Raw genomic sequence first — 26318 nt, 5'->3', positions numbered from 1 at the left:
AAATCTCTCGATCCAACGAGTGATGCACGACTTTTTCGGACTTTGAGAATTTTTCGATCCAACGAGTGATTTGCGACTCTTCTGGACTTTGAAAATTCTTCGTTCCAACGAGTGATGCGCGACTCTTTCGGACTTTGAAAATTTTTTGTTTCGGCGAATGATGCGCGACTCTTTCGGAATTTGAGAATTTTTCGATCTAACGAGTGATGCGCGACTCTTCCAGACTTTGGAAATTTTCCGATCCAACGAGTGATACGCGACTATTTCAGACTTTGAGAATTTTTCGATCCAACGAGTGATGCGCGACTCCGTCGGACTTCAAAAATTTTTCGATCTAACGAGTGATGCGCGACGCTTTCGGACTTTGAAAATTTTTCGATCCAACAAGTGATGCGCGACTCCATCGGACTTCGAAAATTTTTCGTTCCAACGAGTGATGCGCGACTATTCCGGACTTTGAAAATTATTCGATCAAACGAGTGATGCGCGACTCTTTCAGACTTTGAAAATGTTTTGATCTAACGAGTGATGCGCGACTCTTTTGGACTTTGAAAATTCTTCGTTCCAACGAGTGATGCGCGACTCTTTCGGACTTTGAAAATTTTTTGTTTCGACGAATGATGCGCGACTCTTTTGGAATTTGAGAATTTTTCGATCCAACGAGTGATGCGCGACTCTTTCGGACTTTGAAAATTTCTCGATCTAACGAGTGATGCGCGACTCTTTCGGACTTTGAAAATTTTTCGATCCAACAAGTGATGCGCGACTCCGTCGGACTTCGAAAATTTTTCGTTCCAACGAGTGATGCGCGACTATTTCGGACTTTGAAAATTTTTCGATCAAACGAGTGATGCGCGACTCTCTCAGACTTTGAAAATTTTCTGATCTGACGAGTGATGCGCGACTCTTTCAGACTTCAAAAATTTCTCGATCTCACGAGTGATGCGCGACTCTTTCGGACTTTGAAAATTTTTCGTTCCGACGAGTGATGCGCGACTCCGTCGGACTTTGAGAATTTTCTGATCCAACGAGTGATGCGCAACTCCGTCGGGCTTTCAAAATTTCTCGATCTCACGAGTGATTTGCGACTCTATCGGACTTTGAGAATTTTCCGATCCAACGAGTGATGCGCGACTCTTTTGGACTTTGAGAATTTTTCGATCCAGCGAGTGATGCGCGACTCTTTCGGACTTTGGAAATTTTTCGTTCCAACGAGTGATGCGCGACTCTTTCGGACTTTGAAAATTTCATGATCCAACGAGTGATGCGCGACTATTTCAGACTTTGAGAATTTTTCGATCCAGCGAGTGATGCGCGACTCTTTCGGACTTTGGAAATTTTTCGTTCCAACGAGTGATGCGCGACTCTTTCGGACTTTGAAAATTTTCTGATCCAACGAGTGATGCGCGACCATTTCAGACTTTGAAAATTTTTTGATCTAACGAGTGATGCGCGACCCTTTCGGACTTTGAAAATTTTTCGATCCAACAAGTGATGCGCGACTCCGTCGGACTTCAAAAATTTTTCGTTCCAACGAGTGATGCGCGACTCCGTCGGACTTTGAAAATTTCTCGATCCAACGAGTGATGCGCGACTCCGTCGGACTTTGAAAATTTCTCGATCCAACGAGTGATGCGCGACTCCGTCGGACTTTGAGAATTTTCCGATCCAACGAGTGATGCGCGACTCTTCTGGACTTTGAAAATTTTCTGTTTCAACGAGTGATGCGCGACTTTTTCGGACTTTGAGAATTTTTCGATCCAGCGAGTGATGCGCGACTCTTTCGGACTTTGGAAATTTTTCGTTCCAACGAGTGATGCGCGACTCTCTCGGACTTTGAAAACTTTTCGATCCAACGAGTGATGCGCGACTCCGTCGGTGTTGAAAATTTTCCGATTCAACAAGTGATGCGCGACTCCGTCGGACTTTGAAAATTTCTCGATCCAACGAGTGATGCGCGACTCCGTCGGACTTTGAAAATTTCTCGATCCAACGAGTGATGCGCGACTCCGTCGGACTTTGAGAATTTTCCGATCCAACGAGTGATGCGCGACTCTTTTGGACTTTGAAAATTTTCTGTTTCAACGAGTGATGCGCGACTTTTTCGGACTTTGAGAATTTTTCGATCCAGCGAGTGATGCGCGACTCTTTCGGACTTTGGAAATTTTTCGTTCCAACGAGTGATGCGCGACTCTTTCGGACTTTGAAAATTTTCTGATCCAACGAGTGATGCGCGACTATTTCAGACTTTGAAAATTTTTTGATCTAACGAGTGATGCGCGACTCTTTCGGACTTTGAAAATTTTTTGATCCAACGAGTGATGCGCGACTCCGTTGGACTTCAAAAATTTCTCGATCTAACGAGTGATGCGCGACTTTTTCGGACTTTTGGAAAATTTTTCGATCCAACGAGTGATGCGCGACTCCGTCGGACTTTGGAAATTTTTCGTTCCAACGCGTGATGCGCGACTCTTTCAGACTTTGGGAATTTTCCGATCCAACGAGTGTTACGCGACTATTTCAGACTTTGAAAATTTTTCGATCCAACAAGTGATGCGCGACTCCGTCGGACTTCAAAAATTTTTCGTTCCAACGAGTGATGCGCGACTCTTTCAGACTTTGAAAATTCTTTGATCTGAAAAGTAATTCGCGACTCTTTCAGACTTCAAAAATTTCTCGATCTCACGAGTGATGCGCGACTCTTCCGGACTTTGAAAATTTTTCGTTCCGACGAGTGATGCGCGACTCCGTCGGACTTTGAGAATTTCTCGTTACAACGAGTGATGCGCGACTCTTTCGGACTTCGAAAATTTTTTGATCCAACGAGTGATGCGCGACTCCTTCAGTGTTGAAAATTTTTCGATTCAACAAGTGATGCGCGACTCTTTCGGACTTTGAAAATTTTTCGTTCCGACGAGTGATGCGCGACTCCGTCGGACTTTAAGAATTTCTCGTTACAACGAGTGATGCGCGACTCTTTCGGACTTTGGAAATTTTTCGATCCAACGAGTGATGCGCGACTCCGTCGGACTTTGAGAATTTCTCGTTACAACGAGTGATGCGCGACTCTTTCGGACTTTGAAAATTTTTCGATCCAACGAGTGATGCGCGACTCTTTTGGACTCTGAAAATTCTTCGTTTCAACGAGTGATGCTCGACATTTTCGGACTTTTGGAAAATTTTTCGATCCAACGAGTGATGCGCGACTCCGTCGGACTTTGAAAATTTTTCGATCCAACGAGTGATGCGCGACTCTTTCGGACTCTGAAACTTTTCCGATCCAACGAGTGATGCGCGACTATTTCGGACTTTGAAAATTTTTCGATCTAACGAGTGATGCGCGACTCTTTCGGACTTTGAAAATTCTTTGATTCAACGGGTGATTTGCGACTCTCTCGGACTTTGAAAATTTCTTGTTTCAACGAGTGATGCGCGACTTTTTCGGACTTTGAAAATCTCTCGATCCAACGAGTGATGCACGACTTTTTCGGACTTTGAGAATTTTTCGATCCAACGAGTGATTTGCGACTCTTCTGGACTTTGAAAATTTTTCGTTCCAACGAGTGATGCGCGACTCTTTCGGACTTTGAAAATTTCTTGTTTCAACGAGTGATGCGCGACTTTTTCGGACTTTGAAAATCTCTCGATCCAACGAGTGATGCACGACTTTTTCGGACTTTGAGAATTTTCCGATCCAACGAGTGATTTGCGACTCTTCTGGACTTTGAAAATTCTTCGTTCCAACGAGTGATGCGCGACTCTTTCGGACTTTGAAAATTTTTTGTTTCGGCGAATGATGCGCGACTCTTTCGGAATTTGAGAATTTTTCGATCCAACGAGTGATGCGCGACTCTTTCGGACTTTGAAAATTTTTCGATCTAACGAGTGATGTGCGACTCTTTCGGACTTTGGAAATTTTTCGTTCCAACGAGTGATGCGCGACTCTTCCAGACTTTGGAAATTTTCCGATCCAACGAGTGATACGCGACTATTTCAGACTTTGAAAATTTTTCGATCCAACGAGTGATGCGCGACTCCGTCGGACTTCAAAAATTTTTCGATCTAACGAGTGATGCGCGACGCTTTCGGACTTTGAAAATTTTTCGATCCAACAAGTGATGCGCGACTCCGTCGGACTTCGAAAATTTTTCGTTCCAACGAGTGATGCGCGACTATCCCGGACTTTGAAAATTTTTCGATCAAACAAGTGATGCGCGACTCTTTCAGACTTTGAAAATGTTTTGATCTAACGAGTGATGCGCGACTCTTTTGGACTTTGAAAATTCTTCGTTCCAACGAGTGATGCGCGACTCTTTCGGACTTTGAAAATTTTTTGTTTCGACGAATGATGCGCGACTCTTTTGGAATTTGAGAATTTTCCGATCCAACGAGTGATGCGCGACTCTTTCGGACTTTGAAAATTTCTCGATCTAACGAGTGATGCGCGACTCTTTCGGACTTTGAAAATTTTTCGATCCAACGAGTGATGCGCGACTTTTTCAGACTTTTGGGAAACTTTTCGATCCAACAAGTGATGCGCGACTTCGTCGGACTTTGAAAATTTTTCGTTCCAACGAGTGATGCGCGACTCTTTCGGACTTTGAGAATTTTCCGATCCAACGAGTGATGCGCGACTCTTTCGGACTTTGAAAATTTTTCGATCTAACGAGTGATGTGCGACTCTTCCGGACTTCAAAAATTTCTCGATCTAACGAGTGATGCGCGACTTTTTCGGACTTTTGGAAAATTTTTCGATCCAACGAGTGATGCGCGACTCCGTCGGACTTTGAAAATTTCTTGTTTCAACGAGTGATGCGCGACTTTTTCGGACTTTGAAAATCTCTCGATCCAACGAGTGATGCACGACTTTTTCGGACTTTGAGAATTTTTCGATCCAACGAGTGATTTGCGACTCTTCTGGACTTTGAAAATTCTTCGTTCCAACGAGTGATGCGCGACTCTTTCGGACTTTGAAAATTTTTTGTTTCGGCGAATGATGCGCGACTCTTTCGGAATTTGAGAATTTTTCGATCCAACGAGTGATGCGCGACTCTTTCGGACTTTGAAAATTTTTCGATCTAACGAGTGATGTGCGACTCTTCCGGACTTCAAAAATTTTTCGTTCCAACGAGTGATGCGCGACTCTTCCAGACTTTGGAAATTTTCCGATCCAACGAGTGATACGCGACTATTTCAGACTTTGAGAATTTTTCGATCCAACGAGTGATGCGCGACTCCGTCGGACTTCAAAAATTTTTCGATCTAACGAGTGATGCGCGACGCTTTCGGACTTTGAAAATTTTTCGATCCAACAAGTGATGCGCGACTCCGTCGGACTTCGAAAATTTTTCGTTCCAACGAGTGATGCGCGACTATTCCGGACTTTGAAAATTTTTCGATCAAACGAGTGATGCGCGACTCTTTCAGACTTTGAAAATGTTTTGATCTAACGAGTGATGCGCGACTCTTTTGGACTTTGAAAATTCTTCGTTCCAACGAGTGATGCGCGACTCTTTCGGACTTTGAAAATTTTTTGTTTCGACGAATGATGCGCGACTCTTTTGGAATTTGAGAATTTTTCGATCCAACGAGTGATGCGCGACTCTTTCGGACTTTGAAAATTTCTCGATCTAACGAGTGATGCGCGACTCTTTCGGACTTTGAAAATTTTTTGTTCCGACGAGTGATGCGCGACTCCGTCGGACTTTGAGAATTTTCTGATCCAACGAGTGATGCGCAACTCCGTCGGGCTTTCAAAATTTCTCGATCTCACGAGTGATTTGCGACTCTATCGGACTTTGAGAATTTTCCGATCCAACGAGTGATGCGCGACTCTTTTGGACTTTGAGAATTTTTCGATCCAGCGAGTGATGCGCGACTCTTTCGGACTTTGGAAATTTTTCGTTCCAACGAGTGATGCGCGACTCTTTCGGACTTTGAAAATTTCATGATCCAACGAGTGATGCGCGACTATTTCAGACTTTGAGAATTTTTCGATCCAGCGAGTGATGCGCGACTCTTTCGGACTTTGGAAATTTTTCGTTCCAACGAGTGATGCGCGACTCTTTCGGACTTTGAAAATTTTCTGATCCAACGAGTGATGCGCGACCATTTCAGACTTTGAAAATTTTTTGATCTAACGAGTGATGCGCGACCCTTTCGGACTTTGAAAATTTTTCGATCCAACAAGTGATGCGCGACTCCGTCGGACTTCAAAAATTTTTCGTTCCAACGAGTGATGCGCGACTCCGTCGGACTTTGAAAATTTCTCGATCCAACGAGTGATGCGCGACTCCGTCGGACTTTGAAAATTTTCCGATCCAACGAGTGATGCGCGACTCTTTCGGACTTTGAAAATTTTTCGATCTAACGAGTGATGTGCGACTCTTCCGGACTTCAAAAATTTCTCGATCTAACGAGTGATGCGCGACTTTTTAGGACTTTTGGAAAATTTTTCGATCCAACGAGTGATGCGCGACTCCGTCGGACTTTGAAAATTTCTTGTTTCAACGAGTGATGCGCGACTTTTTCGGACTTTGAAAATCTCTCGATCCAACGAGTGATACGCGACTATTTCAGACTTTGAGAATTTTTCGATCCAACGAGTGATGCGCGACTCCGTCGGACTTCAAAAATTTTTCGATCTAACGAGTGATGCGCGACGCTTTCGGACTTTGAAAATTTTTCGATCCAACAAGTGATGCGCGACTCCGTCGGACTTCGAAAATTTTTCGTTCCAACGAGTGATGCGCGACTATTCCGGACTTTGAAAATTTTTCGATCAAACGAGTGATGCGCGACTCTTTCAGACTTTGAAAATGTTTTGATCTAACGAGTGATGCGCGACTCTTTTGGACTTTGAAAATTCTTCGTTCCAACGAGTGATGCGCGACTCTTTCGGACTTTGAAAATTTTTTGTTTCGACGAATGATGCGCGACTCTTTTGGAATTTGAGAATTTTTCGATCCAACGAGTGATGCGCGACTCTTTCGGACTTTGAAAATTTCTCGATCTAACGAGTGATGCGCGACTCTTTCGGACTTTGAAAATTTTTCGATCCAACAAGTGATGCGCGACTCCGTCGGACTTCGAAAATTTTTCGTTTCAACGAGTGATGCGCGACTATTTCGGACTTTGAAAATTTTTCGATCAAACGAGTGATGCGCGACTCTCTCAGACTTTGAAAATTTTCTGATCTGACGAGTGATGCGCGACTCTTTCAGACTTTAAAAATTTCTCGATCTCACGAGTGATGCGCGACTCTTTCGGACTTTGAAAATTTTTCGTTCCGACGAGTGATGCGCGACTCCGTCGGACTTTGAGAATTTTCTGATCCAACGAGTGATGCGCAACTCCGTCGGGCTTTCAAAATTTCTCGATCTCACGAGTGATTTGCGACTCTATCGGACTTTGAGAATTTTCCGATCCAACGAGTGATGCGCGACTCTTTTGGACTTTGAGAATTTTTCGATCCAGCGAGTGATGCGCGACTCTTTCGGACTTTGGAAATTTTTCGTTCCAACGAGTGATGCGCGACTCTTTCGGACTTTGAAAATTTTATGATCCAACGAGTGATGCGCGACTATTTCAGACTTTGAGAATTTTTCGATCCAGCGAGTGATGCGCGACTCTTTCGGACTTTGGAAATTTTTCGTTCCAACGAGTGATGCGCGACTCTTTCGGACTTTGAAAATTTTCTGATCCAACGAGTGATGCGCGACCATTTCAGACTTTGAAAATTTTTTGATCTAACGAGTGATGCGCGACCCTTTCGGACTTTGAAAATTTTTCGATCCAACAAGTGATGCGCGACTCCGTCGGACTTCAAAAATTTTTCGTTCCAACGAGTGATGCGCGACTCCGTCGGACTTTGAAAATTTCTCGATCCAACGAGTGATGCGCGACTCCGTCGGACTTTGAAAATTTCTCGATCCAACGAGTGATGCGCGACTCCGTCGGACTTTGAGAATTTTCCGATCCAACGAGTGATGCGCGACTCTTCTGGACTTTGAAAATTTTCTGTTTCAACGAGTGATGCGCGACTTTTTCGGACTTTGAGAATTTTTCGATCCAGCGAGTGATGCGCGACTCTTTCGGACTTTGGAAATTTTTCGTTCCAACGAGTGATGCGCGACTCTCTCGGACTTTGAAAATTTTTCGATCCAACGAGTGATGCGCGACTCCGTCGGTGTTGAAAATTTTCCGATTCAACAAGTGATGCGCGACTCCGTCGGACTTTGAAAATTTCTCGATCCAACGAGTGATGCGCGACTCCGTCGGACTTTGAAAATTTCTCGATCCAACGAGTGATGCGCGACTCCGTCGGACTTTGAGAATTTTCCGATCCAACGAGTGATGCGCGACTCTTTTGGACTTTGAAAATTTTCTGTTTCAACGAGTGATGCGCGACTTTTTCGGACTTTGAGAATTTTTCGATCCAGCGAGTGATGCGCGACTCTTTCGGACTTTGGAAATTTTTCGTTCCAACGAGTGATGCGCGACTCTTTCGGACTTTGAAAATTTTCTGATCCAACGAGTGATGCGCGACTATTTCAGACTTTGAAAATTTTTTGATCTAACGAGTGATGCGCGACTCTTTCGGACTTTGAAAATTTTTTGATCCAACGAGTGATGCGCGACTCCGTTGGACTTCAAAAATTTCTCGATCTAACGAGTGATGCGCGACTTTTTCGGACTTTTGGAAAATTTTTCGATCCAACGAGTGATGCGCGACTCCGTCGGACTTTGGAAATTTTTCGTTCCAACGCGTGATGCGCGACTCTTTCAGACTTTGGGAATTTTCCGATCCAACGAGTGTTACGCGACTATTTCAGACTTTGAAAATTTTTCGATCCAACAAGTGATGCGCGACTCCGTCGGACTTCAAAAATTTTTCGTTCCAACGAGTGATGCGCGACTCTTTCAGACTTTGAAAATTCTTTGATCTGAAAAGTAATGCGCGACTCTTTCAGACTTCAAAAATTTCTCGATCTCACGAGTGATGCGCGACTCTTCCGGACTTTGAAAATTTTTCGTTCCGACGAGTGATGCGCGACTCCGTCGGACTTTGAGAATTTCTCGTTACAACGAGTGATGCGCGACTCTCTCGGACTTCGAAAATTTTTTGATCCAACGAGTGATGCGCGACTCCGTCAGTGTTGAAAATTTTTCGATTCAACAAGTGATGCGCGACTCTTTCGGACTTTGAAAATTTTTCGTTCCGACGAGTGATGCGCGACTCCGTCGGACTTTAAGAATTTCTCGTTACAACGAGTGATGCGCGACTCTTTCGGACTTTGAAAATTTTTCGATCCAACGAGTGATGCGCGACTCCGTCGGACTTTGAGAATTTCTCGTTACAACGAGTGATGCGCGACTCTTTCGGACTTTGAAAATTTTTCGATCCAACGAGTGATGCGCGACTCTTTTGGACTCTGAAAATTCTTCGTTTCAACGAGTGATGCTCGACATTTTCGGACTTTTGGAAAATTTTTCGATCCAACGAGTGATGCGCGACTCCGTAGGACTTTGAAAATTTTTCGATCCAACGAGTGATGCGCGACTCTTTCGGACTCTGAAAATTTTCCGATCCAACGAAGGATGCGCGACTATTTCGGACTTTGAAAATTTTTCGATCTAACGAGTGATGCGCGACTCTTTCGGACTTTGAAAATTCTTTGATTCAACGGGTGATTTGCGACTCTCTCGGACTTTGAAAATTTCTTGTTTCAACGAGTGATGCGCGACTTTTTCGGACTTTGAAAATCTCTCGATCCAACGAGTGATGCACGACTTTTTCGGACTTTGAGAATTTTTCGATCCAACGAGTGATTTGCGACTCTTCTGGACTTTGAAAATTTTTCGTTCCAACGAGTGATGCGCGACTCTTTCGGACTTTGAAAATTTTTTGTTTCGACGAATGATGCGCGACTCTTTCGGAATTTGAGAATTTTTCGATCCAACGAGTAATGCGCGACTCTTTCGGACTTTGAAAATTTTTCGATCTAACGAGTGATGTGCGACTCTTCCGGACTTCAAAAATTTCTCGATCTAACGAGTGATGCGCGACTTTTTCGGACTTTTGGAAAATTTTTCGATCCAACGAGTGATGCGCGACTCCGTCGGACTTTGAAAATTTCTTGTTTCAACGAGTGATGCGCGACTTTTTCGGACTTTGAAAATCTCTCGATCCAACGAGTGATGCACGACTTTTTCGGACTTTGAGAATTTTTCGATCCAACGAGTGATTTGCGACTCTTCTGGACTTTGAAAATTCTTCGTTCCAACGAGTGATGCGCGACTCTTTCGGACTTTGAAAATTTTTTGTTTCGGCGAATGATGCGCGACTCTTTCGGAATTTGAGAATTTTTCGATCCAACGAGTGATGCGCGACTCTTTCGGACTTTGAAAATTTTTCGATCTAACGAGTGATGTGCGACTCTTCCGGACTTCAAAAATTTTTCGTTCCAACGAGTGATGCGCGACTCTTCCAGACTTTGGAAATTTTCCGATCCAACGAGTGATACGCGACTATTTCAGACTTTGAAAATTTTTCGATCCAACGAGTGATGCGCGACTCCGTCGGACTTCGAAAATTTTTCGATCTAACGAGTGATGCGCGACGCTTTCGGACTTTGAAAATTTTTCGATCTAACAAGTGATGCGCGACTCCGTCGGACTTCGAAAATTTTTCGTTCCAACGAGTGATGCGCGACTATTCCGGACTTTGAAAATTTTTCGATCAAACGAGTGATGCGCGACTCTTTCAGACTTTGAAAATGTTTTGATCTAACGAGTGATGCGCGACTCTTTTGGACTTTGAAAATTCTTCGTTCCAACGAGTGATGCGCGACTCTTTCGGACTTTGAAAATTTTTTGTTTCGACGAATGATGCGCGACTCTTTTGGAATTTGAGAATTTTTCGATCCAACGAGTGATGCGCGACTCTTTCGGACTTTGAAAATTTCTCGATCTAACAAGTGATGCGCGACTCTTTCGGACTTTGAAAATTTTTCGATCCAACAAGTGATGCGCGACTCCGTCGGACTTCGAGAATTTTTCGTTCCAACGAGTGATGCGCGACTATTTCGGACTTTGAAAATTTTTCGATCAAACGAGTGATGCGCGACTCTCTCAGACTTTGAAAATTTTCTGATCTGACGAGTGATGCGCGACTCTTTCAGACTTTAAAAATTTCTCGATCTCACGAGTGATGCGCGACTCTTTCGGACTTTGAAAATTTTTCGTTCCGACGAGTGATGCGCGACTCCGTCGGACTTTGAGAATTTTCTGATCCAACGAGTGATGCGCAACTCCGTCGGGCTTTCAAAATTTCTCGATCTCACGAGTGATTTGCGCTTCTATCGGACTTTGAAAATTTTTTGTTCCGACGAGTGATGCGCGACTTTTTCGGACTTTGAGAATTTTTCGATTCAACGAGTGATGCGCGACTCTTTTGGACTCTGAAAATTCTTCGTTTCAACGAGTAATGCTCGACTTTTTCGGATTCTTGGAAAATTTTTCGATCCAACGGGTGATGCGCGACTCCGTCGAACTTTGAAAATTTTTCGATCTAACGAGTGATGTGCGACTCTTCCGGACTTCAAAAATTTCTCGATCTAACGAGTGATGCGCGACTTTTTCGGACTTTTGGAAAATTTTTCGATCCAACGAGTGATGCGCGACTCCGTCGGACTTTGAAAATTTCTTGTTTCAACGAGTGATGCGCGACTTTTTCGGACTTTGAAAATCTCTCGATCCAACGAGTGATGCACGACTTTTTCGGACTTTGAGAATTTTTCGATCCAACGAGTGATTTGCGACTCTTCTGGACTTTGAAATTTTTTGTTTCGACGAATGATGCGCGACTCTTTCGGAATTTGAGAATTTTTCGATCCAACGAGTAATGCGCGACTCTTTCGGACTTTGAAAATTTTTCGATCTAACGAGTGATGTGCGACTCTTCCGGACTTCAAAAATTTCTCGATCTAACGAGTGATGCGCGACTTTTTCGGACTTTTGGAAAATTTTTCGATCCAACGAGTGATGCGCGACTCCGTCGGACTTTGAAAATTTCTTGTTTCAACGAGTGATGCGCGACTTTTTCGGACTTTGAAAATCTCTCGATCCAACGAGTGATGCACGACTTTTTCGGACTTTGAGAATTTTTCGATCCAACGAGTGATTTGCGACTCTTCTGGACTTTGAAAATTCTTCGTTCCAACGAGTGATGCGCGACTCTTTCGGACTTTGAAAATTTTTTGTTTCGGCGAATGATGCGCGACTCTTTCGGAATTTGAGAATTTTTCGATCCAACGAGTGATGCGCGACTCTTTCGGACTTTGAAAATTTTTCGATCTAACGAGTGATGTGCGACTCTTCCGGACTTCAAAAATTTTTCGTTCTAACGAGTGATGCGCGACTCTTCCAGACTTTGGAAATTTTCCGATCCAACGAGTGATACGCGACTATTTCAGACTCTGAGAATTTTTCGATCCAACGAGTGATGCGCGACTCCGTCGGACTTCAAAAATTTTTCGATCTAACGAGTGATGCGCGACGCTTTCGGACTTTGAAAATTTTTCGATCCAACAAGTGATGCGCGACTCCGTCGGACTTCGAAAATTTTTCGTTCCAACGAGTGATGCGCGACTATTTCGGACTTTGAAAATTTTTCGATCAAACGAGTGATGCGCGACTCTCTCAGACTTTGAAAATTTTCTGATCTGACGAGTGATGCGCGACTCTTTCAGACTTTAAAAATTTCTCGATCTCACGAGTGATGCGCGACTCTTTCGGACTTTGAAAATTTTTCGTTCCGACGAGTGATGCGCGACTCCGTCGGACTTTGAGAATTTTCTGATCCAACGAGTGATGCGCAACTCCGTCGGGCTTTCAAAATTTCTCGATCTCACGAGTGATTTGCGACTCTATCGGACTTTGAAAATTTTTTGTTCCGACGAGTGATGCGCGACTTTTTCGGACTTTGAGAATTTTTCGATTCAACGAGTGATGCGCGACTCTTTTGCACTCTGAAAATTCTTCGTTTCAACGAGTGATGCTCGACTTTTTCGGATTCTTGGAAAATTTTTCGATCCAACGAGTGATGCGCGACTCCGTCGAACTTTGAAAATTTTTCGATCCAACGAGTGATGCGCGACTCTTTCGGACTCTGAAAATTTTCCGATCCAACGAGTGATGCGCGACTATTTCGGACTTTGAAAATTTTTCGATCTAACGAGTGATGCGCGACTCTTTCGGACTTTGAAAATTCTTTGATTCAACGGGTGATTTGCGACTCTCTCGGACTTTGAAAATTTCTTGTTTCAACGAGTGATGCGCGACTTTTTCGGACTTTGAAAATCTCTCGATCCAACGAGTGATGCACGACTTGTTCGGACTTTGAGAATTTTTCGATCCAACGAGTGATTTGCGACTCTTTTGGACTTTGAAAATTCTTCGTTCCAACGAGTGAAGCGCGACTCTTTCGGACTTTGAAAATTTTTTGTTTCGACGAATGATGCGCGACTCTTTCGGAATTTGAGAATTTTTCGATCCACCGAGTGATGCGCGACTCTTTCGGACTTTGAAAATTTTTCGATCTAACGAGTGATGCGCGACTCTTTCGGACTTTGAAAATTTTTCGATCCAACAAGTGATGCGCGACTCCGTCGGACTTCGGAAATTTTTCGTTCCAACGAGTGATGCGCGACTATTTCGGACTTTGAAAATTTTTCGATCAAACGAGTGATGCGCGACTCTCTCAGACTTTGAAAATTTTCTGATCTGACGAGTGATGCGCGACTCTTTCAGACTTTAAAAATTTCTCGATCTCACGAGTGATGCGCGACTCTTTCGGACTTTGAAAATTTTTCGTTCCGACGAGTGATGCGCGACTCCGTCGGACTTTGAGAATTTTCTGATCCAACGAGTGATGCGCAACTCCGTCGGGCTTTCAAAATTTCTCGATCTCACGAGTGATTTGCGCTTCTATCGGACTTTGAAAATTTTTTGTTCCGACGAGTGATGCGCGACTTTTTCGGACTTTGAGAATTTTTCGATTTAACGAGTGATGCGCGACTCTTTTGGACTCTGAAAATTCTTCGTTTCAACGAGTAATGCTCGACTTTTTCGGATTCTTGGAAAATTTTTCGATCCAACGGGTGATGCGCGACTCCGTCGAACTTTGAAAATTTTTCGATCCAACGAGTGATGCGCGACTCTTCCGGACTCTGAAAATTTTCCGATCCAACGAGTGATGCGCGACTATTTCGGACTTTGAAAATTTTTCGATCTAACGAGTGATGCGCGACTCTTTCGGACTTTGAAAATTCTTTGATTCAACGGGTGATTTGCGACTCTCTCGGACTTTGAAAATTTCTTGTTTCAACGAGTGATGCGCGACTTTTTCGGACTTTGAAAATCTCTCGATCCAACGAGTGATGCACGACTTTTTCGGACTTTGAGAATTTTTCGATCTAACGAGTGATTTGCGACTCTTCTGGACTTTGAAAATTTTTCGTTCCAACGAGTGATGCGCGACTCTTTCGGACTTTGAAAATTTTTTGTTTCGACGAATGATGCGCGACTCTTTCGGAATTTGAGAATTTTTCGATCCAACGAGTAATGCGCGACTCTTTCGGACTTTGAAAATTTTTCGATCTAACGAGTGATGTGCGACTCTTCCGGACTTCAAAAATTTCTCGATCTAACGAGTGATGCGCGACTTTTTCGGACTTTTGGAAAATTTTTCGATCCAACGAGTGATGCGCGACTCCGTCGGACTTTGAAAATTTCTTGTTTCAACGAGTGATGCGCGACTTTTTCGGACTTTGAAAATCTCTCGATCCAACGAGTGATGCACGACTTTTTCGGACTTTGAGAATTTTTCGATCCAACGAGTGATTTGCGACTCTTCTGGACTTTGAAAATTTTTCGTTCCAACGAGTGATGCGCGACTCCGTCGGACTTTGAAAATTTTTTGTTTCGGCGAATGATGCGCGACTCTTTCGGAATTTGAGAATTTTTCGATCCAACGAGTGATGCGCGACTCTTTCGGACTTTGAAAATTTTTCGATCTAACGAGTGATGCGCGACTCTTCCGGACTTCAAAAATTTTTCGTTCCAACGAGTGATGCGCGACTCTTCCAGACTTTGGAAATTTTCCGATCCAACGAGTGATACGCGACTATTTCAGACTCTGAGAATTTTTCGATCCAACGAGTGATGCGCGACTCCGTCGGACTTCAAAAATTTTTCGATCTAACGAGTGATGCGCGACGCTTTCGGACTTTGAAAATTTTTCGATCCAACAAGTGATGCGCGACTCCGTCGGACTTCGAAAATTTTTCGTTCCAACGAGTGATGCGCGACTATTTCGGACTTTGAAAATTTTTCGATCAAACGAGTGATGCGCGACTCTCTCAGACTTTGAAAATTTTCCGATCTGACGAGTGATGCGCGACTCTTTCAGACTTTAAAAATTTCTCGATCTCACGAGTGATGCGCGACTCTTTCGGACTTTGAAAATTTTTCGTTCCGACGAGTGATGCGCGACTCCGTCGGACTTTGAGAATTTTCTGATCCAACGAGTGATGCGCAACTCCGTCGGGCTTTCAGAATTTCTCGATCTCACGAGTGATTTGCGACTCTATCGGACTTTGAAAATTTTTTGTTCCGACGAGTGATGCGCGACTTTTTCGGACTTTGAGAATTTTTCGATTCAACGAGTGATGCGCGACTCTTTTGCACTCTGAAAATTCTTCGTTTCAACGAGTGATGCTCGACTTTTTCGGATTCTTGGAAAATTTTTCGATCCAACGAGTGATGCGCGACTCCGTCGAACTTTGAAAATTTTTCGATCCAACGAGTGATGCGCGACTCTTCCGGACTCTGAAAATTTTCCGATCCAACGAGTGATGCGCGACTATTTCGGACTTTGAAAATTTTTCGATCTAACGAGTGATGCGCGACTCTTTCGGACTTTGAAAATTCTTTGATTCAACGGGTGATTTGCGACTCTCTCGGACTTTGAAAATTTCTTGTTTCAACGAGTGATGCGCGACTTTTTCGGACTTTGAAAATCTCTCGATCCAACGAGTGATGCACGACTTTTTCGGACTTTGAGAATTTTTCGATCTAACGAGTGATTTGCGACTCTTCTGGACTTTGAAAATTTTTCGTTCCAACGAGTGATGCGCGACTCTTTCGGACTTTGAAAATTTTTTGTTTCGACGAATGATGCGCGACTCTTTCGGAATTTGAGAATTTTTCGATCCAACGAGTAATGCGCGACTCTTTCGGACTTTGAAAATTTTTCGATCTAACGAGTGATGTGCGACTCTTCCGGACTTCAAAAATTTCTCGATCTAACGAGTGATGCGCGACTTTTTCGGACTTTTGGAAAATTTTTCGATCCAACGAGTGATGCGCGACTCCGTCGGACTTTGAAAATTTTTTGTTTCAACGAGTGATGCGCGACTTTTTCGGACTTTGAAAATCTCTCGATCCAACGAGTGATGCACGACTTTTTCGGACTTTGAGAATTTTTCGATCCAACGAGTGATTTGCGACTCTTCTGGACTTTGAAAATTCTTCGTTCCAACGAGTGATGCGCGACTCTTTCGGACTTTGAAAATTTTTTGTTTCGGCGAATGATGCGCGACTCTTTCGGAATTTGAGAATTTTTCGATCCAACGAGTGATGCGCGACTCTTTCGGACTTTGAAAATTTTTCGATCTAACGAGTGATGTGCGACTCTTCCGGACTTCAAAAATTTTTCGTTCCAACGAGTGATGCGCGACTCTTCCAGACTTTGGAAATTTTCCGATCCAACGAGTGATACGCGACTATTTCAGACTCTGAGAATTTTTCGATCCAACGAGTGATGCGCGACTCCGTCGGACTTCAAAAATTTTTCGATCTAACGAGTGATGCGCGACGCTTTCGGACTTTGAAAATTTTTCGATCCAACAAGTGATGCGCGACTCCGTCGGACTTCGAAAATTTTTCGTTCCAACGAGTGATGCGCGACTATTTCGGACTTTGAAAATTTTTCGATCAAACGAGTGATGCGCGACTCTCTCAGACTTTGAAAATTTTCTGATCTGACGAGTGATGCGCGACTCTTTCAGACTTTAAAAATTTCTCGATCTCACGAGTGATGCGCGACTCTTTCGGACTTTGAAAATTTTTCGTTCCGACGAGTGATGCGCGACTCCGTCGGACTTTGAGAATTTTCTGATCCAACGAGTGATGCGCAACTCCGTCGGGCTTTCAAAATTTCTCGATCTCACGAGTGATTTGCGACTCTATCGGACTTTGAAAATTTTTTGTTCCGACGAGTGATGCGCGACTTTTTCGGACTTTGAGAATTTTTCGATTCAACGAGTGATGCGCGACTCTTTTGCACTCTGAAAATTCTTCGTTTCAACGAGTGATGCTCGACTTTTTCGGATTCTTGGAAAATTTTTCGATCCAACGAGTGATGCGCGACTCCGTCGAACTTTGAAAATTTTTCGATCCAACGAGTGATGCGCGACTCTTTCGGACTTTGAAAATTTCTTGTTTCAACGAGTGATGCGCGACTTTTTCGGACTTTGAAAATCTCTCGATCCAACGAGTGATGCACGACTTTTTCGGACTTTGAGAATTTTTCGATCTAACGAGTGATTTGCGACTCTTCTGGACTTTGAAAATTTTTCGTTCCAACGAGTGATGCGCGACTCTTTCGGACTTTGAAAATTTTTTGTTTCGACGAATGATGCGCGACTCTTTCGGAATTTGAGAATTTTTCGATCCAACGAGTAATGCGCGACTCTTTCGGACTTTGAAAATTTTTCGATCTAACGAGTGATGTGCGACTCTTCCGGACTTCAAAAATTTCTCGATCTAACGAGTGATGCGCGACTTTTTCGGACTTTTGGAAAATTTTTCGATCCAACGAGTGATGCGCGACTCCGTCGGACTTTGAAAATTTCTTGTTTCAACGAGTGATGCGCGACTTTTTCGGACTTTGAAAATCTCTCGATCCAACGAGTGATGCACGACTTTTTCGGACTTTGAGAATTTTTCGATCCAACGAGTGATTTGCGACTCTTCTGGACTTTGAAAATTCTTCGTTCCAACGAGTGATGCGCGACTCTTTCGGACTTTGAAAATTTTTTGTTTCGGCGAATGATGCGCGACTCTTTCGGAATTTGAGAATTTTTCGATCCAACGAGTGATGCGCGACTCTTTCGGACTTTGAAAATTTTTCGATCTAACGAGTGATGTGCGACTCTTCCGGACTTCAAAAATTTTTCGTTCCAACGAGTGATGCGCGACTCTTCCAGACTTTGGAAATTTTCCGATCCAACGAGTGATACGCGACTATTTCAGACTCTGAGAATTTTTCGATCCAACGAGTGATGCGCGACTCCGTCGGACTTCAAAAATTTTTCGATCCAACGAGTGATGCGCGACGCTTTCGGACTTTGAAAATTTTTCGATCCAACAAGTGATGCGCGACTCCGTCGGACTTCGAAAATTTTTCGTTCCAACGAGTGATGCGCGACTATTTCGGACTTTGAAAATTTTTCGATCAAACGAGTGATGCGCGACTCTCTCAGACTTTGAAAATTTTCTGATCTGACGAGTGATGCGCGACTCTTTCAGACTTTAAAAATTTCTCGATCTCACGAGTGATGCGCGACTCTTTCGGACTTTGAAAATTTTTCGTTCCGACGAGTGATGCGCGACTCCGTCGGACTTTGAGAATTTTCTGATCCAACGAGTGATGCGCAACTCCGTCGGGCTTTCAAAATTTCTCGATCTCACGAGTGATTTGCGACTCTATCGGACTTTGAAAATTTTTTGTTCCGACGAGTGATGCGCGACTTTTTCGGACTTTGAGAATTTTTCGATTCAACGAGTGATGCGCGACTCTTTTGCACTCTGAAAATTCTTCGTTTCAACGAGTGATGCTCGACTTTTTCGGATTCTTGGAAAATTTTTCGATCCAACGAGTGATGCGCGACTCCGTCGAACTTTGAAAATTTTTCGATCCAACGAGTGATGCGCGACTCTTTCGGACTCTGAAAATTTTCCGATCCAACGAGTGATGCGCGACTATTTCGGACTTTGAAAATTTTTCGATCTAACGAGTGATGCGCGACTCTTTCGGACTTTGAAAATTCTTTGATTCAACGGGTGATTTGCGACTCTCTCGGACTTTGAAAATTTCTTGTTTCAACGAGTGATGCGCGACTTTTTCGGACTTTGAAAATCTCTCGATCCAACGAGTGATGCACGACTTTTTCGGACTTTGAGAATTTTTCGATCCAACGAGTGATTTGCGACTCTTTTGGACTTTGAAAATTCTTCGTTCCAACGAGTGAAGCGCGACTCTTTCGGACTTTGAAAATTTTTTGTTTCGACGAATGATGCGCGACTCTTTCGGAATTTGAGAATTTTTCGATCCACCGAGTGATGCGCGACTCTTTCGGACTTTGAAAATTTTTCGATCTAACGAGTGATGCGCGACTCTTTCGGACTTTGGAAATTTTTCGATTCAACGGGTGATGCGCGACTCTTTTGGACTTTGAAAATTTCTCGTTTCAACGAGTGATGCGCGACTTTTTCGGACTTTGAAAATCTCTCGATCCAACGAGTGATGCACGACTTTTTCGGACTATGAGAATTTTTCGATCCAACGAGTGATGCGCGACTCTATTGGACTTTGAAAATTCTTCGTTTCAACGAGTGATGCGCGACTCTTTCGGAATTTGAGAATTGTTTGATCCAACGAGTGATGCGCGACTCTTTCGGACTTTGAAAATTTCTCGATCTAACGAGTGATGCGCGTTTTTTTCGGACTCTGAAAATTTCCCGATCCAACAAGTGATGCACGACTTTTTCGGACTTTGAAAATTTTTTGATCTAACGAGTGATGCGCGACTCTTTCAGACTTTAAAAATTTCTTGATCACACGAGTGATGCGCGACTCTTTCGGACTTTGAAAATTTTCCGATCCAACGAGTGATGCGCGACTATTTCGGACTCTGAAAATTTTTCGATCTAACGAGTGATGCGCGACTCTTCCGGACTTTGAAAATTCTTCGATTCAACGGGTGATTTGCGACTCTCTCGGACTTTGAAAATTTCTCGTTTCAACGAGTGATGCGCGACTTTTTCGGACTTTGAAAATCTCTTGATCCAACGAGTGATGCACGACTTTTTCGGACTTTGAGAATTTTTCGATCCAACGAGTGATGCGCGACTCTTTTGGACTTTGAAAATTCTTCGTTTCAACGAGTGATGCGCGACTATTTCGGACTTTGAAAATTTTTTGTTTCGACGAATGATGCGCGACTCTTTCAGAATTTGAGAATTTTTCGATCCAACATGTGATGCGCGACTCTTTCGGACTTTTGGAAAATTTTCCGATCCAACGAGTGATGCGCGACTCCGTCGGACTTTGAAAATTTTTCGATCCAACGAGTGATGCGCGACTCTTTCGGACTTTAAAAATTTCTCGTTCCAACGAGTGATGCGCGACTTTTTCGGACTTTGAAAATCTCTTGATCCAACGAGTGATGCACGACTTTTTCGGACTTTGAGAATTTTTCGATCTAACGAGTGATGCGCGACTCTTTTGGACTTTGAAAATTCTTCGTTTCAACGAGTGATGCGCGACTCTTTCGGACTTTGAAAATTCTTTGATTCAACGGGTGATTTGCGACTTTCTCGGACTTTGAAAATTTCTTGTTTCAACGAGTGATGCGCGACTTTTTCGGACTTTGAAAATCTCTCGATCCAACGAGTGATGCACGACTTTTTCGGACTTTGAGAATTTCTCGATCCAACGAGTGATGCGCGACTCCGTCGGACTTTGGAAATTTCTCGATCCAACGAGTGATGCGCGACTCCGTCGGACTTTGAAAATTTTTCGATCCAACGAGTGATGCGCGACTCCGTTGGACTTTGAAAATTTTTTGATCCAACGAGTAATGCGCGACTCTTTCGGACTTTGAAAATTTTTTGATCCAACGAGTGATGCGCGACTCCGTCGGACTTTGAGAATTTTCCGATCCAACGAGTGATGCGCGACTCTTTTGGACTTTAAAAATTTTATGTTTCAACGAGTGATGCGCGACTCTTTTGAACTTTGAAAATTCTTCGTTTCAACGAGTGATGCGCGACTCTCTCGGACTTTGAAAATTTTTCGATCCAACGAGTGATGCGCGACTCCGTCGGTGTTGAAAATTTTCCGATTCAACAAGTGATGCGCGACTCCGTCGGACTTTGAAAATTTCTCGATCCAACGAGTGATGCGCGACTCCATCGGACTTTGAAAATTTCTCGATCCAACGAGTGATGCGCGACTCCGTCGGACTTTGAGAATTTTCCGATCCAACGAGTAATGCGCGACTCTTTTGGACTTTGAAAATTTTCTGTTTCAACGAGTGATGCGCGACTTTTTCGGACTTTGAGAATTTTTCGATCCAGCGAGTGATGCGCGACTCTTTCGGACTTTGGAAATTTTTCGTTCCAACGAGTGATGCGCGACTCTTTCGGACTTTGAAAATTTTCTGATCCAACGAGTGATGCGCGACTATTTCAGACTTTGAAAATTTTTTGATCTAACGAGTGATGCGCGACTCCGTCGGACTTTGAGAATTTTCCGATCCAACGAGTGATGCGCGACTCTCTCGGACTTTGAAAATTTTTCGATCCAACGAGTGATGCGCGACTCCGTCGGTGTTGAAAATTTTCCGATTCAACAAGTGATGCGCGACTCCGTCGGACTTTGGAAATTTCTCGATCCAACGAGTGATGCGCGACTCCGTCGGACTTTGAAAATTTCTCGATCCAACGAGTGATGCGCGACTCCGTTGGACTTTGAAAATTTTTTGATCCAACGAGTAATGCGCGACTCTTTCGGACTTTGAAAATTTTTTGATCCAACGAGTGATGCGCGACTCCGTCGGACTTTGAGAATTTTCCGATCCAACGAGTGATGCGCGACCCTTTTGGACTTTGAAAATTTTATGTTTCAACGAGTGATGCGCGACTCTTTTGAACTTTGAAAATTCTTCGTTTCAACGAGTGATGCGCGACTCTCTCGGACTTTGAAAATTTTCCGATCCAACGAGTGATGCGCGACTCCGTCGGTGTTGAAAATTTTTCGATTCAACAAGTGATGCGCGACTCCGTCGGACTTTGAAAATTTCTTGATCCAACGAGTGATGCGCGACTCCGTCGGACTTTGAGAATTTTCCGATCCAACGAGTGATGCGCGACTCTTTTGGACTTTGAAAATTTTATGTTTCAACGAGTGATGCGCGACTCTTTTGAACTTTGAAAATTCTTCGTTTCAACGAGTGATGCGCGACTCTCTCGGACTTTGAAAATTTTCCGATCCAACGAGTGATGCGCGACTCCGTCGGTGTTGAAAATTTTTCGATTCAACAAGTGATGCGCGACTCCGTCGGACTTTGAAAATTTCTTGATCCAACGAGTGATGCGCGACTCCGTCGGACTTTGGAAATTTCTCGATCCAACAAGTGATGCGCGACTCCGTCGGACTTTGAAAATTTTTCGATCCAACAAGTAATGCGCGACTCTTTCGGACTTTGAAAATTTTTTGATCCAACGAGTGATGCGCGACTCCGTCGGACTTTGAGACTTTTCCGATCCAACGAGTGATGCGCGACTCTTTTGGACTTTGAAAATTTTATGTTTCAACGAGTGATGCGCGACTCTTTTGAACTTTGAAAATTCTTCGTTTCAACGAGTGATGCGCGACTCTCTCGGACTTTGAAAATTTTCCGATCCAACGATTGATGCGCGACTCCGTCGGTGTTGAAAATTTTTCGATTCAACAAGTGATGCGCGACTCCGTCGGACTTTGAAAATTTCTTGATCCAACGAGTGATGCGCGACTCCGTCGGACTTTGGAAATTTCTCGATCCAACAAGTGATGCGCGACTCCGTCAGACTTTGAAAATTTTTCGATCCAACGAGTAATGCGCGACTCTTTCGGACTTTGAAAATTTTTTGATCCAACGAGTGATGCGCGACTCCGTCGGACTTTGAGACTTTTCCGATCCAACGAGTGATGCGCGACTCTTTTGGACTTTGAAAATTTTATGTTTCAACGAGTGATGCGCGACTTTTTTGGACTTTGAGAATTTTTCGATCCAGCGAGTGATGCGCGACTCTTTTGGACTTTGGAAATTTTTCGTTCCAACGAGTGATGCGCGACTCTTTCGGACTTTGAAAATTTTCTGATTCAACGAGTGATGCGCGACTATTTCAGACTTTGGAAATTTTTTGATCTAACGAGTGATGCGCGACTCTTTCGGACTTTGAAAATTTTTCGATCCAACAAGTGATGCGCGACTCTTTCGGACTTTGAAAATTTTTTGATCTAACGAGTGATGCGCGACTCCGTCGGACTTTGAAAATTTTTTGATCCAACGAGTAATGCGCGACTCTTTCGGACTTTGAGAATTTTCCGATCCAACGAGTGATGCGCGACTCTTTTGAACTTTGAAAATTTTTTGATCTAACAAGTGATGCGCGACTCTTTCGGACTTTGAAAATTTTTCGATTCAACGGGTGATGCGCGACTCTTTCGGACTTCGAAAATTTCTCGTTTCAACGAGTGATGCGCGACTTTTTCGGACTTTGAAAATCTCTCGATCCAACGAGTGATGCACGACTTTTTCGGACTCTGAGAATTTTTCGATCCAACGAGTGATGCGCGACTCTTTTGGACTTTGAAAATTCTTCGTTTCAACGAGTGATGCGCGACTCTTTCGGACTTTGAAAATTTCTTGTTTCGACGAATGATGCGCGACTCTTTCGGACTTTGAGAATTTTTCGATCCAACGGTTGATGCGCGACTCTTTTGGACTTTGAAAATTCCTTGTTTCAACGAGTGATGCGCGATTTTTTCGGACTTTTGAAAATTTTTCGTTCCGACGAGTGATGCGCGACTCTTCCGGACTTTGAAAATTTTCCGATCCAACGAGTGATGCGCGACTATTTCGGACTTTGAAAATTTCCCGATCTAACGAGTGATGCGCGATACTTTTGGAATTTGAAAATTTCCCGATCCAACAAGTGATGCGCGACTCCGTCGGACTTCGAAAATTTCTCGATCCAACAAGTGATGCGCGACTCCGTCGGACTTTGAGAATTTTCCGATCCAACGAGTGATGCGCGACTCTTTTGGACTTTGAAAATTTTATGTTTCAACGAGTGATGCGCGACTCTTTTGAACTTTGAAAATTCTTCGTTTCAACGAGTGATGCGCGACTCTCTCGGACTTTGAAAATTTTCCGATCCAACGAGTGATGCGCGACTCCGTCGGTGTTGAAAATTTTTCGATTCAACAAGTGATGCGCGACTCCGTCGGACTTTGAAAATTTCTTGATCCAACGAGTGATGCGCGACTCCGTCGGACTTTGGAAATTTCTCGATCCAACAAGTGATGCGCGACTCCGTCGGACTTTTGGAAAATTTTTCGATCCAACGAGTGATGCGCGACTCCGTCGGACTTTGGAAATTTTTCGTTCCAACGCGTGATGCGCGACTCTTTCAGACTTTGGGAATTTTCCGATCCACCGAGTGTTACGCGACTATTTCAGACTTTGAAAATTTTTTGATCCAACAAGTGATGCGCGACTCTTTCGGACTTTGAAAATTTTTCGTTCCAACGAGTGATGCGCGACTCTTTCGGACTTTGAAAATTTTTTGATCCAACGAGTGATGCGCGACTCCGTTGGACTTCAAAAATTTCTCGATCTAACGAGTGATGCGCGACTTTTTCGGACTTTTGGAAAATTTTTCGATCCAACGAGTGATGCGCGACTCCGTCGGACTTTGGAAATTTTTCGTTCCAACGCGTGATGCGCGACTCTTTCAGACTTTGGGAATTTTCCGATCCACCGAGTGTTACGCGACTATTTCAGACTTTGAAAATTTTTCGATCCAACAAGTGATGCGCGACTCCGTCGGACTTCAAAAATTTTTCGTTCCAACGAGTGATGCGCGACTCTTTCAGACTTTGAAAATTTTTTGATCTGAAGAGTAATGCGCGACTTTTTCAGACTTCAAAAATTTCTCGATCTCACGAGTGATGCGCGACTCTTTCGGACTTTGAAAATTTTTCGTTCCGACGAGTGATGCGCGACTCCGTCGGACTTTGAGAATTTCTCGTTACAACGAGTGATGCGCGACTCTTTCGGACTTTGAAAATTTTTTGATCCAACGAGTGATGCGCGACTCCGTCAGTGTTGAAAATTTTTCGATTCAACAAGTGATGCGCGACTCTTTCGGACTTTGAAAATTTTTCGTTCCGACGAGTGATGCGCGACTCCGTCGGACTTTGAGAATTTCTCGTTACAACGAGTGATGCGCGACTCTTTCGGACTTCGAAAATTTTTCGATCCAACGAGTGATGCGCGACTCCGTCGGACTTTGAGAATTTCTCGTTACAACGAGTGATGCGCGACTCTTTCGGACTTTGAAAATTTTTCGATCCAACGAGTGATGCGCGACTCTTTTGGACTCTGAAAATTCTTCGTTTCAACGAGTGATGCTCGACATTTTCGGACTTTTGGAAAATTTTTCGATCCAACGAGTGATGCGCGACTCCGTCGGACTTTGAAAATTTTTCGATCCAACGAGTGATGCGCGACTCTTTCGGACTCTGAAAATTTTCCGATCCAACGAGTGATGCGCGACTATTTCGGACTTTGAAAATTTTTCGATCTAACGAGTGATGCGCGACTCTTTCGGACTTTGAAAATTCTTTGATTCAACGGGTGATTTGCGACTCTCTCGGACTTTGAAAATTTCTTGTTTCAACGAGTGATGCGCGACTTTTTCGGACTTTGAAAATCTCTCGATCCAACGAGTGATGCACGACTTTTTCGGACTTTGAGAATTTTTCGATCCAACGAGTGATTTGCGACTCTTCTGGACTTTGAAAATTTTTCGTTCCAACGAGTGATGCGCGACTCTTTCGGACTTTGAAAATTTTTTGTTTCGACGAATGATGCGCGACTCTTTCGGAATTTGAGAATTTTTCGATCCAACGAGTAATGCGCGACTCTTTCGGACTTTGAAAATTTTTCGATCTAACGAGTGATGTGCGACTCTTCCGGACTCCAAAAATTTCTCGATCTAACGAGTGATGCGCGACTTTTTCGGACTTTTGGAAAATTTTTCGATCCAACGAGTGATGCGCGACTCCGTCGGACTTTGAAAATTTCTTGTTTCAACGAGTGATGCGCGACTTTTTCGGACTTTGAAAATCTCTCGATCCA

This window comes from Athalia rosae, chromosome 7, assembly GCF_917208135.1.
Source record: "Athalia rosae chromosome 7, iyAthRosa1.1, whole genome shotgun sequence".
NCBI classification, from domain to species: Eukaryota; Metazoa; Arthropoda; class Insecta; order Hymenoptera; family Athaliidae; genus Athalia; species Athalia rosae.
The sequence above is the reverse complement of the archived record's forward strand: the minus strand, read 5'-3'. Positions refer to the sequence as shown.